We start from the raw sequence: 12833 nt of genomic DNA, 5'->3' as shown, positions 1-12833 counted from the left end.
CAACTTGAACTAATACATCTTCTACAATACCTCTAGGTATTTTGATTGACCTATCGGCTAGTAAAAGAGTAATAGATGTAGGTTTTAAATCTCCCAACTTAAGCTTTTCATAAACTGAATAAGGAATTAAATTCACACTTGCTCCCAAATCTAACAAAGCTTTTTTAATTTTATTTTTTCCAATAATACATGAAATTGTTGGACAACCGGGATCTTTATATTTCAAGGTAGAATTATTTTGAATAATAGAGCTTACTTGCTCCGTTAAGAATGCTTTCTTCTTTACATGCAATTGTCTTTTCACAGTACATAAATCTTTTAAAAACTTTGCATAAGAAGGCACTTGTTTAATAGCATCTAATAATGGAATATTTATTTTTACTTGTTTAAAAACTTCATAAATATCAGAATCATTTTTTTGTTTTTTATTATTTACTAATGCATGAGGAAAAGGAACATGTTTATTTATTTTATCATCAATTTTCATATTTTTGGAACTCAAAGCATCATCTTTCTCAAAAGTATCAGGATTTGAATCCTTACTCTTTGAGTTTAATTGATCTTTGTTTTCATCACTATATGGATCATTAACTATTTTACCACTTCTAAGAGTAATAACAGATTTTACTTGATCAAATTTATGTTGATTTTTAGGATTAGGTTTTGGTTGAGATGGAAATTTTTCTTTTTCATGAATATTAAGTGCAGATGCAAATTTTGCAAGAGTTTCTTTCAAATCATTCATAGATTGAATGTTTTGAATATTGATAGACTCTTGCTTTTGAATGTATGCATGAATTTATTCTTCAAAATGTTTTCTTGGAGGTGGGATATAAGGAGCATAACCTTGATTGTAAGAGTGGGTGGCCAGTGTGCCAACTGTGTGGCTATGGGCTTTGATGACTCTTTGTATAAACAATCTTTTGTTTAATATTATTTACACTTTTATGGCAATGACTTTATATTACTTCATATTGTTATATTGTGATATACTATTGTTGTTTTGATAAAGACCTTGAATATACTATAGTGTATGTAAGATGTGGTAGAACATGGAGATGTCTATCATGAAATACATCTTATAGTCACTGTATGTTCTAAAACCGTTCCTAGTCGATTGAGCCGTCCGATAATAAGGATAAGGATCGCTCGAGTTTGAGACTAGCATTTGCGATGCGGAGTACCACGTTTCATTGGTAGGGAACATGGAGATGTTCGAAGCATGCAAATGGATATTCATAGGATGAATAATCGAACTACCCTATCCGGACTTTCCAAGTGGTTATCACTTATCGAGTGGATAAAGTCCGCGGTTTTGGTTGTACACCATTAGTCCTTACGACTTGAAACATCATGGAGACTCTATATGCTAGTGCTGTGCTTTGACTCGTTTACCGACTCTATGGGGGTCATCAGGTGTCGAGATTGGGTACAGTTACGACACATATAGGAGTCAATGCATTGTTGTCAAGGATTCACCACATACTTGCGAGTGTGGATATCCTATGCGATCTGAGGAGATATTAGTGTGATAAATCTCTGGCCAGAGTAATTGATGTGATTTAAGAAATGGTTTCTTAGTAGCACATGCGATGTCACTAATTTGATCTTCAAGATGTATTGCATAGTTATCGAATCTTGAGCGACTCTCGATATACCAATGGTTGTTGATTCGATCGGGATATATGGATGAAGGGACCGTACTGTACGCTAACCAAAATCTACTGGTTCTTGTAGGCACTATCAGTGATACCTAGGGAATCATGGGGCGATGTTGCTAGGCGCTTTACCATGATTCGTTGGGCAAGTCGGAAAGTGTTGTTCCGAGTCACAAGGAAGTTGTGAGCCCACGGCTAGCTGTATCCCTGAACCATTGAGGGTCACACAGTGTAATGGAGTTTTAATCCCCGTTGAGATAGTTAAATTTAAAGAGTTAAATTTAATGAACTAAGGAGTTGGACTTCTTAAATAAGAGTAAGGGAGTAGGATTTCCTAAAATGACATAGGGATGGACATTTTTGGAAACCACTGAATTCGGATTCAGGAAAATTTATTTTGACTTTAAAATGTGCAGAAATGGTTTCTGTGCACATTGGTGAAATCAGTTCATCAATCGGAGTCACGATGAATTTTATATTAATTTCTGAACGAGCGGGCTTTGCTTGTCGGGCCCCAGCTTATGACTAATGGGCCCTAAGGTGTTAGTGGCCTGCATTATAAATAAGTTATTTCAGTACAGAAATTACACACAACAGCTCATTATTTTGAGAGAGAAAAATCGAAACCCTAGCCTCTCTTCTAGAATAATCGGCCGAACCCCTGCCTTGCTCTGCACGAGAAATTTCCGGTCTGTGATTTTGAATTGCAGTCTGGAATAGCGAATCAGATTCGTTTATTCTCTTCGCAGAAAACTTCTGATAGATTTTCTAGTGCAATCTATCAGAGGGATTAAACCTCTGTTCGTGGACCTGATTGAAGGAGTTCATCGGTTCCAGGGAGAGACAACAAGAGCAGATCAAATCTGTTGGTGTCCATTAATCTCGTTGCGAGATTGGAGGTAAAATTTAATAACTGTTATTTAAATTTTACACACACAATAATTTAATCGTTGAACGGTTGATACCCACACCATGGAATTGTTCCATGATAAAATTTTTAAACTTCCGCTGCACCGGGTATCAATCGTGATTGATCTGACCGCCAGTTTTCCAACAGTGGTATCAGAGCCAGGTTGCTCAGATCAAACGATTAAATTAATCAATTGTACAAAATTTTTGAGTCTCGGTTTTTGAAACAAAATAAATATTTTTAAATAAAAAAAAAAAATTTTTCGGGGCAAAACCCGGGCAGCGATTGGATCGCTGCCCGGTGGGGCAGCAATTGTTGCTGCCCCGGGCGGCGCACGGCGCCGCCCAAAGGGGGCGCACGGCGCCGCCCAGGGCGGCGACGGTCGCCGCCCAAGGCGGCGACCGTCGCCGCCCAGCGCAGCGCTGGGCGCTGCGCAGGGCGGCGCTCGGCGCCGCCCAGGGCAGCGCACGGCGCCGCCCAGGGGCGGCGCCAGGCGCTGTCCTAAGGGGGCAGCCGGGCTGCCCCCGGCCCGCGCCCCGGGTGCGGGCCGGCCCGGGAGTGTCCCGGGCGGCCCGCGGGAAAAATTATATTTTTATTAATTTAATATTTAAAATTTTATTTTTGGTCCGGTCAAAAATTGTTTTTGATTGGTTCACGAGATTTCGGATCGAATTGTTCGAGTCCGTAAATTTTAAAATTGATTTTGGATAAATTTGAATTTTTGGAAAATTTTAATATTTTATCCGTAAATTGAATTTTGAAATCAATTATTTTGGTACAATTGATGATAAGATATGATCTTATGATATATTAAGTAAAATATGATTTTATTTGTAAAATTGGATTTTATAGATAAAATATGATTTTATTTGATATAGAGATAAAATATGATTTTATATGTGAAATGAGATTTTATATATAAAATATGATTTTATCTTGTTTAAATTTGAATTGCCACAGCATGTTATCCAATAAATTAATTTTGAATTAAATGTTATTGGATAAGGATGATCGATTGCCATGACCAATTTTGTAGGTGTATGTTAGGAATTTACATTTTGTCTTTATTATTGTTGGTTTTATTAATGGGCCTGGTTTATGGCCCGATATGAATGTCATATGTAATAAAAGTGGGCTTGGTTTATAGCCCGTTCCCACCCCCTAAAAATGTATCCCCTACTTGTCATTGTTATTTATTGTAAATACATTAGATTTAGTGGGAGATCAAGATTTGAAGATGGTGGGCCCAGCAGACAATGAAGACTGAAGAAATGTAAATTGGAAGCATATGTAATAGGATTGCATTTGCATACTGCATATTACCTAGGATTGGACTAAGACCCGTGATTGGCAACCACGGGTCAATTAGAAATGGAATCGATCATCCTATATAATATTTGATATTATGATTGTATGCATGTTTAGACATAAATTGCGTGAATCCGGCAATGCATGCAATAAATTAAATGTGATGAGACAAATATTTTTATAAATAAAATCCCTCATTTTAAATATGATTTAAAATTTATATCAAGATAAATAAAGGAAATTTAAATATTGTTTAAATGTTCCTACCTTCCATCAACGGTCAATGTATGTGATGCTACCCGCGGATACGGTCCGGCTCATATTATTGGGGGGGCCCGTCCGTCGAAAAGCTGTACATTGGATCGACAAATGTTGTAAGTTGGGTGGAACTCCCATGGGATCGGCTCATATTATTGGGGGATCCACATGGCGACCGTCCATCACAACTTAATATTGATGGGTCATCTTGACATGTCACTTTAAACGGCGTCATATTATTGGGCCCTTATTGGACATGAGGTAAATACATGGGGGTTGCTTTGGAAGCAATTGGGCTCTACCTTTTGAGAATTATGGTTGGCTGATATTATTCGGGACCATAAGTTTGTCAATTGGACTCCATGTTCTCACTAAGGAAAAAGTTTCCCGTTTTCACTAGAGGGTAGTGAAATCGTTAAAATAGTGGGAGTGAGATTCATAAAATTAAATTTCGCCTATTTTATGTCTTAGTAAATTGCTTAAACAATCATTGATATTTGTCTTTTTCATCTCAGTAATCCACATATTTCTGTTCTCCAACAAAACAAACTTATTGGCACAAACAAATACAGAATGATTCCATAAGTTAAGATTGTCCTAAGTTCGGAAAAGATTTTCTAAGTGTTAGAAAAGGCTTCTCCGAAAACAGCCCCGGCTGATGTAACTAGAGAAATGGTTGGACCATGATCTCAAGGCAAAATGTTACATACAAAATTGGACAAGTCTAAACAAGTTTGCCATCACTGCAAGAAACCCGGTTATTGGAAACGTAACTGCAAGGAATACCTCGAGCAGTTGCGAACTGCAAAGGGTATGTTATACATTGAAATAAATATTTTTAATACTACTTCTTGGGTATTGGATACCAGATGTAGATCTCATATTTGCAATGAGTTGCAAATGATGATAAGAAGTAATAGGCTAAGGATGGGTGAGACCCAGTCAAGGCTCGGGAATGGTTCCAGAGTTAAATCCATAGCTATGGGAAATATTTATTTTTTGCAGAACGGTTTTAAGTTACTTTTGATAGATGTTTTATTTGTTCCAGATTTAATTAAAACATTATTTCTGTTTCTATGCTAGATAGAAATGGTTATTCTTGCAATTTTGTGAATGAGATTTGCAATATTTACAAGAATGAATGTTTAATTGGAAATGGACAATTTGAAAACGATCTATACAACTTAAAACTAAAAGACGTTCCAATGAATTATGTTGATAAACCGGCTACAACAAACAAAAGGAAAAAACGATAGTCAAAACCCGGCAAACCTAAGGCACGCTAGACTAGGTCATATTTCCTCAAGGAGGATGAACAAGCTAGTGGGAGAGGGCATGTTTGATATGTCTGATATTAACTCTCTACCTACTTGTGAATCCTGCCTAAAAGGGAAAATGACTAAATCTCCTTTTAAGGGGAAACCTGAGCGTAGTCAAAATCTGTTGGATTTGATCCATACAGATGTTTGTGGTCCATTTAGAGTAGGGACTCAACATGGCCACACCTACTTCATTACCTTTACTGATGATTATTCAAGGTATGGGTATTTATATTTAATGAAATATAAGTCTGAAGCATTTGAAAAGTTCAAAGAATTCAGGGCTGAAGTAGAAAACAAGCTAGGTAAAAGTATTAAAGCACTTCGATCGGATCGAGGTGGAGAATACTTGAGTACCGAGTTTTTGGACTATCTGAAAGAGAATGGGATTCTCTCTCAGTGGACTCCTCCTATGACACCACAGCTTAATGGTGTATCGGAGCGTCGTAATCGAACTTTGTTGGACATGGTTCGATCTATGATGAGCTTCACTGAGCTTCCACCTTCGTTTTGGGGCTATGCGCTTGAAACGGCGGTATTGTTGTTGAACAACGTCCACACTAAAGCAGTGGACAAAACACCATACGAGTTATGGAATGGCAAAGCTCCTAAGTATTCGTACTTGAGGATTTGGGGATGTCCTGCTTACGTGAAGCGGACAGTGGGAGATAAGTTGGATAGTCGATCCAGCTTATGTTATTTTGTAGGGTATCCGAAGAATTCAATCGGATATTATTTCTATTATCCTGCTGAAACAAAGGTGTTTGTTTCTAGGAATGCCACCTTCTAGGAGAAGGAGTTCTTATTGGATAAGAAAGGCGAGATGATGGAACTCGAAGAGGTTCGAGAAGAACCCGAAATACAAAATAACGATCCTACACCTCAGGAACCATTGCTGGACACGCCTGAACCTAGAAGATCCGAGAGGACTTCTAGACCTCCTATTCGATATGGTCTTCTTCTTGAAGGGGATCAAGATGAACCCGACATTGGATGTGATCCAAGAAACTTCAAGGAAGCAATTTCTGATGCGGATTCGAATTTATGGCTTGAAGCTATGCAGTCAGAATTGGATTCGATGCATACAAACCAAGTTTGGTCTTTGGTAGATCCTCCCGATGGAATTGTTCCAATAGGGTGTAAATGGATCTACAAGAGAAAGCTTGGGCCTGATGGTAAGGTATTGACCTACAAGGCACGATTGGTGGCAAAAGGTTACACTCAAAGACAAGGAGTTGACTATGATGAAACCTTTTCACCAGTTGCAATGTTCAAGTCCATAAGAATCCTTATTGCCATAGCTGCATGGTATGACTATGAGATATGGCAAATGGATGTGAAGACTGCTTTTCTTAATGGAGACATTAAGGAAGAAATCTATATGAAGCAGCCTGAGGGGTTCACATCCATGGGAAGCGAGCATAAGGTATGCAAGCTTCAGAGATCAATTTATGGTCTAAAACAAGCATCAAGAAGTTGGAACCAGAAATTTGATGAAACAATAAAAGATTTTGGTTTCATCAAGAACCCGGAGGAACCATGCGTGTACAAGAAAGTAGTTAAGGATGCTGTGACATTCTTAGTACTTTATGTTGATGACATCCTACTCATTGGGAATGATGTAGGGATGTTGCAGTCAACAAAGATATGGTTATCAGGTAGATTTTCGATGAAGGATTTGGGAGAGGCATCCTACATTCTTGGGATACAGATCTATAGAGATAGGTCTAAGAGAATGATAGGACTCACTCAATCAACCTACATCGATACCATATTGAAACGGTTTTCAATGGATGGGTCCAAAAGAGGACATCTACCCATGTGTCATGGAGTTTCTCTATCCAAGTCTATGTGTCCCAAGACTGATGAAGAGATAGAGAATATGACACATGTACCATATGCGTCAGCTATAGGTAGTATCATGTATGGGATGATATCTACCAGACCGGATGTAGCATTTGCTCTGAGTGTCACGAGCAGATATCAGTCTAATCCTGGTCAAATGCATTGGAAAGCCGTGAAGGACATTCTTAAGTACTTGCGAAGGACTAAGAATATGTTCATGGTTTATGGAGGACGAGAACTCAAATTGGAAGGCTATACCGACTCTAGCTTCCAAAGTGATGTGGATGACTCGAAGTCAACCTCTGGATTTGTGTTCATGCTCAATGGCGGTGCTGTCTCTTGGAAGAGTTCCAAGCAGGACACCACAGCGGATTCCACCACTGAGGCTGAATACATTGCAGCATCAGCTGCTGCTAAAGAGGCCGTTTGGATGAGGAATTTCGTCCAAGAGTTGGGCGTCATTCCTGAATTTGTTGGTCCAGTCCCGGTGTACTGCGACAACACGGGTGCCGTTGCTCAAGCAAAGGAACCAAGGTCTCATCAAAGATCCAAACACGTACTGAGGAAATATCACATAATCCGGGAGATTGTGGAAAGAGGAGACATCATTGTCGAACGAGTGGCCTCTGCAGACAATATCGCTGATCCGCTTACTAAGCCCTTGCCAGGACCATTGTTTGACAAACATCGCGAAGCAATGGGTCTACGTAGTATGACTAGTTGGCTATAGGGCAAGTGGGAGATTGTAAGAGTGGGTGCCCAGTGAGCCAACTGTGTGGCTATGGGCTTTGATGACTCTTTGTATAAACAATCTTTTGTTTAATATTATTTACACTTTTATGGCAATGACTTTATATTACTTCATATTGTTATATTGTGATATACTATTGTTGTTTTGATAAAGACCTTGAATATACTATAGTGTATGTAAGATGTGGTAGAACATGGAGATGTCTATCATGAAATACATCTTATAGTCACTGTATGTTCTAAAACCGTTCCTAGTCGATTGAGCCGTCCGATAATAAGGATAAGGATCGCTCGAGTTTGAGACTAGCATTTGCGATGCGGAGTACCACGTTTCATTGGTAGGGAACATGGAGATGTTCGAAGCATGCAAATGGATATTCATAGGATGAATAATCGAACTACCCTATCCGGACTTTCCAAGTGGTTATCACTTATCGAGTGGATAAAGTCCGCGGTTTTGGTTGTACACCATTAGTCCTTACGACTTGAAACATCATGGAGACTCTATATGCTAGTGCTGTGCTTTGACTCGTTTACCGACTCTATGGGGGTCATCAGGTGTCGAGATTGGGTACAGTTACGACACATATAGGAGTCAATGCATTGTTGTCAAGGATTCACCACATACTTGCGAGTGTGGATATCCTCAAGAGTCAATGAGATATCATCCAATGACTCTTTACTCAGTCCATTCTTAATGAAATCAATTTTATCTTCTCTATTTGTGGAAACACATCCCAAAGATCTGCATCGTTTGTTACAAGTCCATCTGGCACATTTATGACAAACATCTAACTCTTTTGCCCTCCTTTTCTTCGCATAGGTGCTTTTTCCTAGTCCGGACATATTTCGAACATGTAAGAATTTTGGAACTTCGCCACCTATTCGAACCTTGGCTTCAATTATAAGACGAATATCCTCGGAATTCCTTTTTGCATAAGCATTCTCAATCTTTCACGTCTGCATTCATAAATCATTCTTCGAACCTTTTTAGAAACAGAAGAACAAATATATTTTCCATGTTCTTTGATAGCTTCTTCCATTTTGAAAATAAAGAAATATATATATATTTTTTTGGATCAGTTATTGTGGGAAACCAATTTAACCGACTGTAAGAGCCACGGAGTACCGTTATCCGCCACTTAACCGGGAAGTGACCTAATTTCTGCAAAAATAAAATGAAAATATTAATAACAATTAAGTTGGATCATATAAAGGCATAAATTCATCATCAAGAATTTTATTTTCTAAAATTGGTTTAAGTCTTTGCCCATTAACTTTAAATACATTATTATTTTTAGGATTTTCAACATCAACAGCACCATGAGGATAAACATTTTTAACAATAAATGGTCCACACCATTGTGATCTAAGTTTTTCTGGAAAAAAATGCAAGCGAGAATTATAAAGTAAAACTTTTTGCCTGTTTTCAAAAGATTTTCTCATAATATTTTTATCATAAAAGGCTTTTGTTTTATCTTTATAAATTTTTGCATTTTTAGCTGTTTTCTTTGACAACAATTGATCTCCACATACCTCAGAATGAAGAAATTTAATGACACTACTTGCCTCATTGTCGGGTATGCATCGTCGAAAAATTTGATCAGGACAATACTTAAACAAATAAGGATCATCCCAATAAAATTTTTTTACCTTTTTGAATAATTTATTTTTATCTTGTGAACTCCAATGAGAAGACATTTTCTTTGTTACAAGAAAATTTACAATATTAGCAGACCAAGACATAGTAGTAGCATAAAATAGTTGATCATCTGGAAAATTTTCATTTATTGGTATTTCATTTTGAGATGATTCAGAAATTATTCTTGATAACTGATCGGCTACTACATTATCTTCTTCAAGTTGATTGTCTTTTTCAAATAATTTTGATTCAAAAATATTTTTTGAATCAAAATTTTCCACTAAACAAACATCAGATTGTTGATTTAAGTTATCTTGTTGACATTCTTCCACGATAGTTTCTATTGTATTATCATCTTCATCTTCATTAATACTTGGTTGTTTACATAAATTGAACACATTAAGTTCTAAAGTCATATTTCCAAAAGACAATTTCATTATTCCATTTCGACAATTAATTAAAGCATTTGAAGTTGCTAGAAATGGACGTCCCAATATTACTGGAATTTCGTTATGTACTTCTATTGGTTGTGTATCCAAGACAATAAAATCCACGGGATATATGAATTTATCAACTTGAACTAATACATCTTCTACAATACCTCTAGGTATTTTGATTGACCTATCGGCTAGTAAAAGAGTAATAGATGTAGGTTTTAAATCTCCCAACTTAAGCTTTTCATAAACTGAATAAGGAATTAAATTCACACTTGCTCCCAAATCTAACAAAGCTTTTTTAATTTTATTTTTTCCAATAATACATGAAATTGTTGGACAACCGGGATCTTTATATTTCAAGGTAGAATTATTTTGAATAATAGAGCTTACTTGCTCCGTTAAGAATGCTTTCTTCTTTACATGCAATTGTCTTTTCACAGTACATAAATCTTTTAAAAACTTTGCATAAGAAGGCACTTGTTTAATAGCATCTAATAATGGAATATTTATTTTTACTTGTTTAAAAACTTCATAAATATCAGAATCATTTTTTTGTTTTTTATTATTTACTAATGCATGAGGAAAAGGAACATGTTTATTTATTTTATCATCAATTTTCATATTTTTGGAACTCAAAGCATCATCTTTCTCAAAAGTATCAGGATTTGAATCCTTACTCTTTGAGTTTAATTGATCTTTGTTTTCATCACTATATGGATCATTAACTATTTTACCACTTCTAAGAGTAATAACAGATTTTACTTGATCAAATTTATGTTGATTTTTAGGATTAGGTTTTGGTTGAGATGGAAATTTTTCTTTTTCATGAATATTAAGTGCAGATGCAAATTTTGCAAGAGTTTCTTTCAAATCATTCATAGATTGAATGTTTTGAATATTGATAGACTCTTGCTTTTGAATGTATGCATGAATTTCTTCTTCAAAATGTTTTCTTGGAGGTGGGATATAAGGAGCATAACCTTGATTGTAAGAGTGGGTGCCCAGTGAGCCAACTGTGTGGCTATGGGCTTTGATGACTCTTTGTATAAACAATCTTTTGTTTAATATTATTTACACTTTTATGGCAATGACTTTATATTACTTCATATTGTTATATTGTGATATACTATTGTTGTTTTGATAAAGACCTTGAATATACTATAGTGTATGTAAGATGTTGTAGAACATGGAGATGTCTATCATGAAATACATCTTATAGTCACTGTATGTTCTAAAACCGTTCCTAGTCGATTGAGCCGTCCGATAATAAGGATAAGGATCGCTCGAGTTTGAGACTAGCATTTGCGATGCGGAGTACCACGTTTCATTGGTAGGGAACATGGAGATGTTCGAAGCATGCAAATGGATATTCATAGGATGAATAATCGAACTACCCTATCCGGACTTTCCAAGTGGTTATCACTTATCGAGTGGATAAAGTCCGCGGTTTTGGTTGTACACCATTAGTCCTTACGACTTGAAACATCATGGAGACTCTATATGCTAGTGCTGTGCTTTGACTCGTTTACCGACTCTATGGGGGTCATCAGGTGTCGAGATTGGGTACAGTTACGACACATATAGGAGTCAATGCATTGTTGTCAAGGATTCACCACATACTTGCGAGTGTGGATATCCTATGCGATCTGAGGAGATATTAGTGTGATAAATCTCTGGCCAGAGTAATTGATGTGATTTAAGAAATGGTTTCTTAGTAGCACATGCGATGTCACTAATTTGATCTTCAAGATGTATTGCATAGTTATCGAATCTTGAGCGACTCTCGATATACCAATGGTTGTTGATTCGATCGGGATATATGGATGAAGGGACCGTACTGTACGCTAACCAAAATCTACTGGTTCTTGTAGGCACTATCAGTGATACCTAGGGAATCATGGGGCGATGTTGCTAGGCGCTTTACCATGATTCGTTGGGCAAGTCGGAAAGTGTTGTTCCGAGTCACAAGGAAGTTGTGAGCCCACGGCTAGCTGTATCCCTGAACCATTGAGGGTCACACAGTGTAATGGAGTTTTAATCCCCGTTGAGATAGTTAAATTTAAAGAGTTAAATTTAATGAACTAAGGAGTTGGACTTCTTAAATAAGAGTAAGGGAGTAGGATTTCCTAAAATGACATAGGGATGGACATTTTTGGAAACCACTGAATTCGGATTCAGGAAAATTTATTTTGACTTTAAAATGTGCAGAAATGGTTTCTGTGCACATTGGTGAAATCAGTTCATCAATCGGAGTCACGATGAATTTTATATTAATTTCTGAACGAGCGGGCTTTGCTTGTCGGGCCCCAGCTTATGACTAATGGGCCCTAAGGTGTTAGTGGCCTGCATTATAAATAAGTTATTTCAGTACAGAAATTACACACAACAGCTCATTATTTTGAGAGAGAAAAATCGAAACCCTAGCCTCTCTTCTAGAATAATCGGCCGAACCCCTGCCTTGCTCTGCACGAGAAATTTCCGGTCTGTGATTTTGAATTGCAGTCTGGAATAGCGAATCAGATTCGTTTATTCTCTTCGCAGAAAACTTCTGATAGATTTTCTAGTGCAATCTATCAGAGGGATTAAACCTCTGTTCGTGGACCTGATTGAAGGAGTTCATCGGTTCCAGGGAGAGACAACAAGAGCAGATCAAATCTGTTGGTGTCCATTAATCTCGTTGCGAGATTGGAGGTAAAATTTAATAAC

Source organism: Henckelia pumila, chromosome 1 (genome assembly GCF_033568475.1).
Source record: "Henckelia pumila isolate YLH828 chromosome 1, ASM3356847v2, whole genome shotgun sequence".
In the NCBI taxonomy this organism is placed as follows: Eukaryota; Viridiplantae; Streptophyta; class Magnoliopsida; order Lamiales; family Gesneriaceae; genus Henckelia; species Henckelia pumila.
This window is presented reverse-complemented; position numbering follows the sequence as displayed.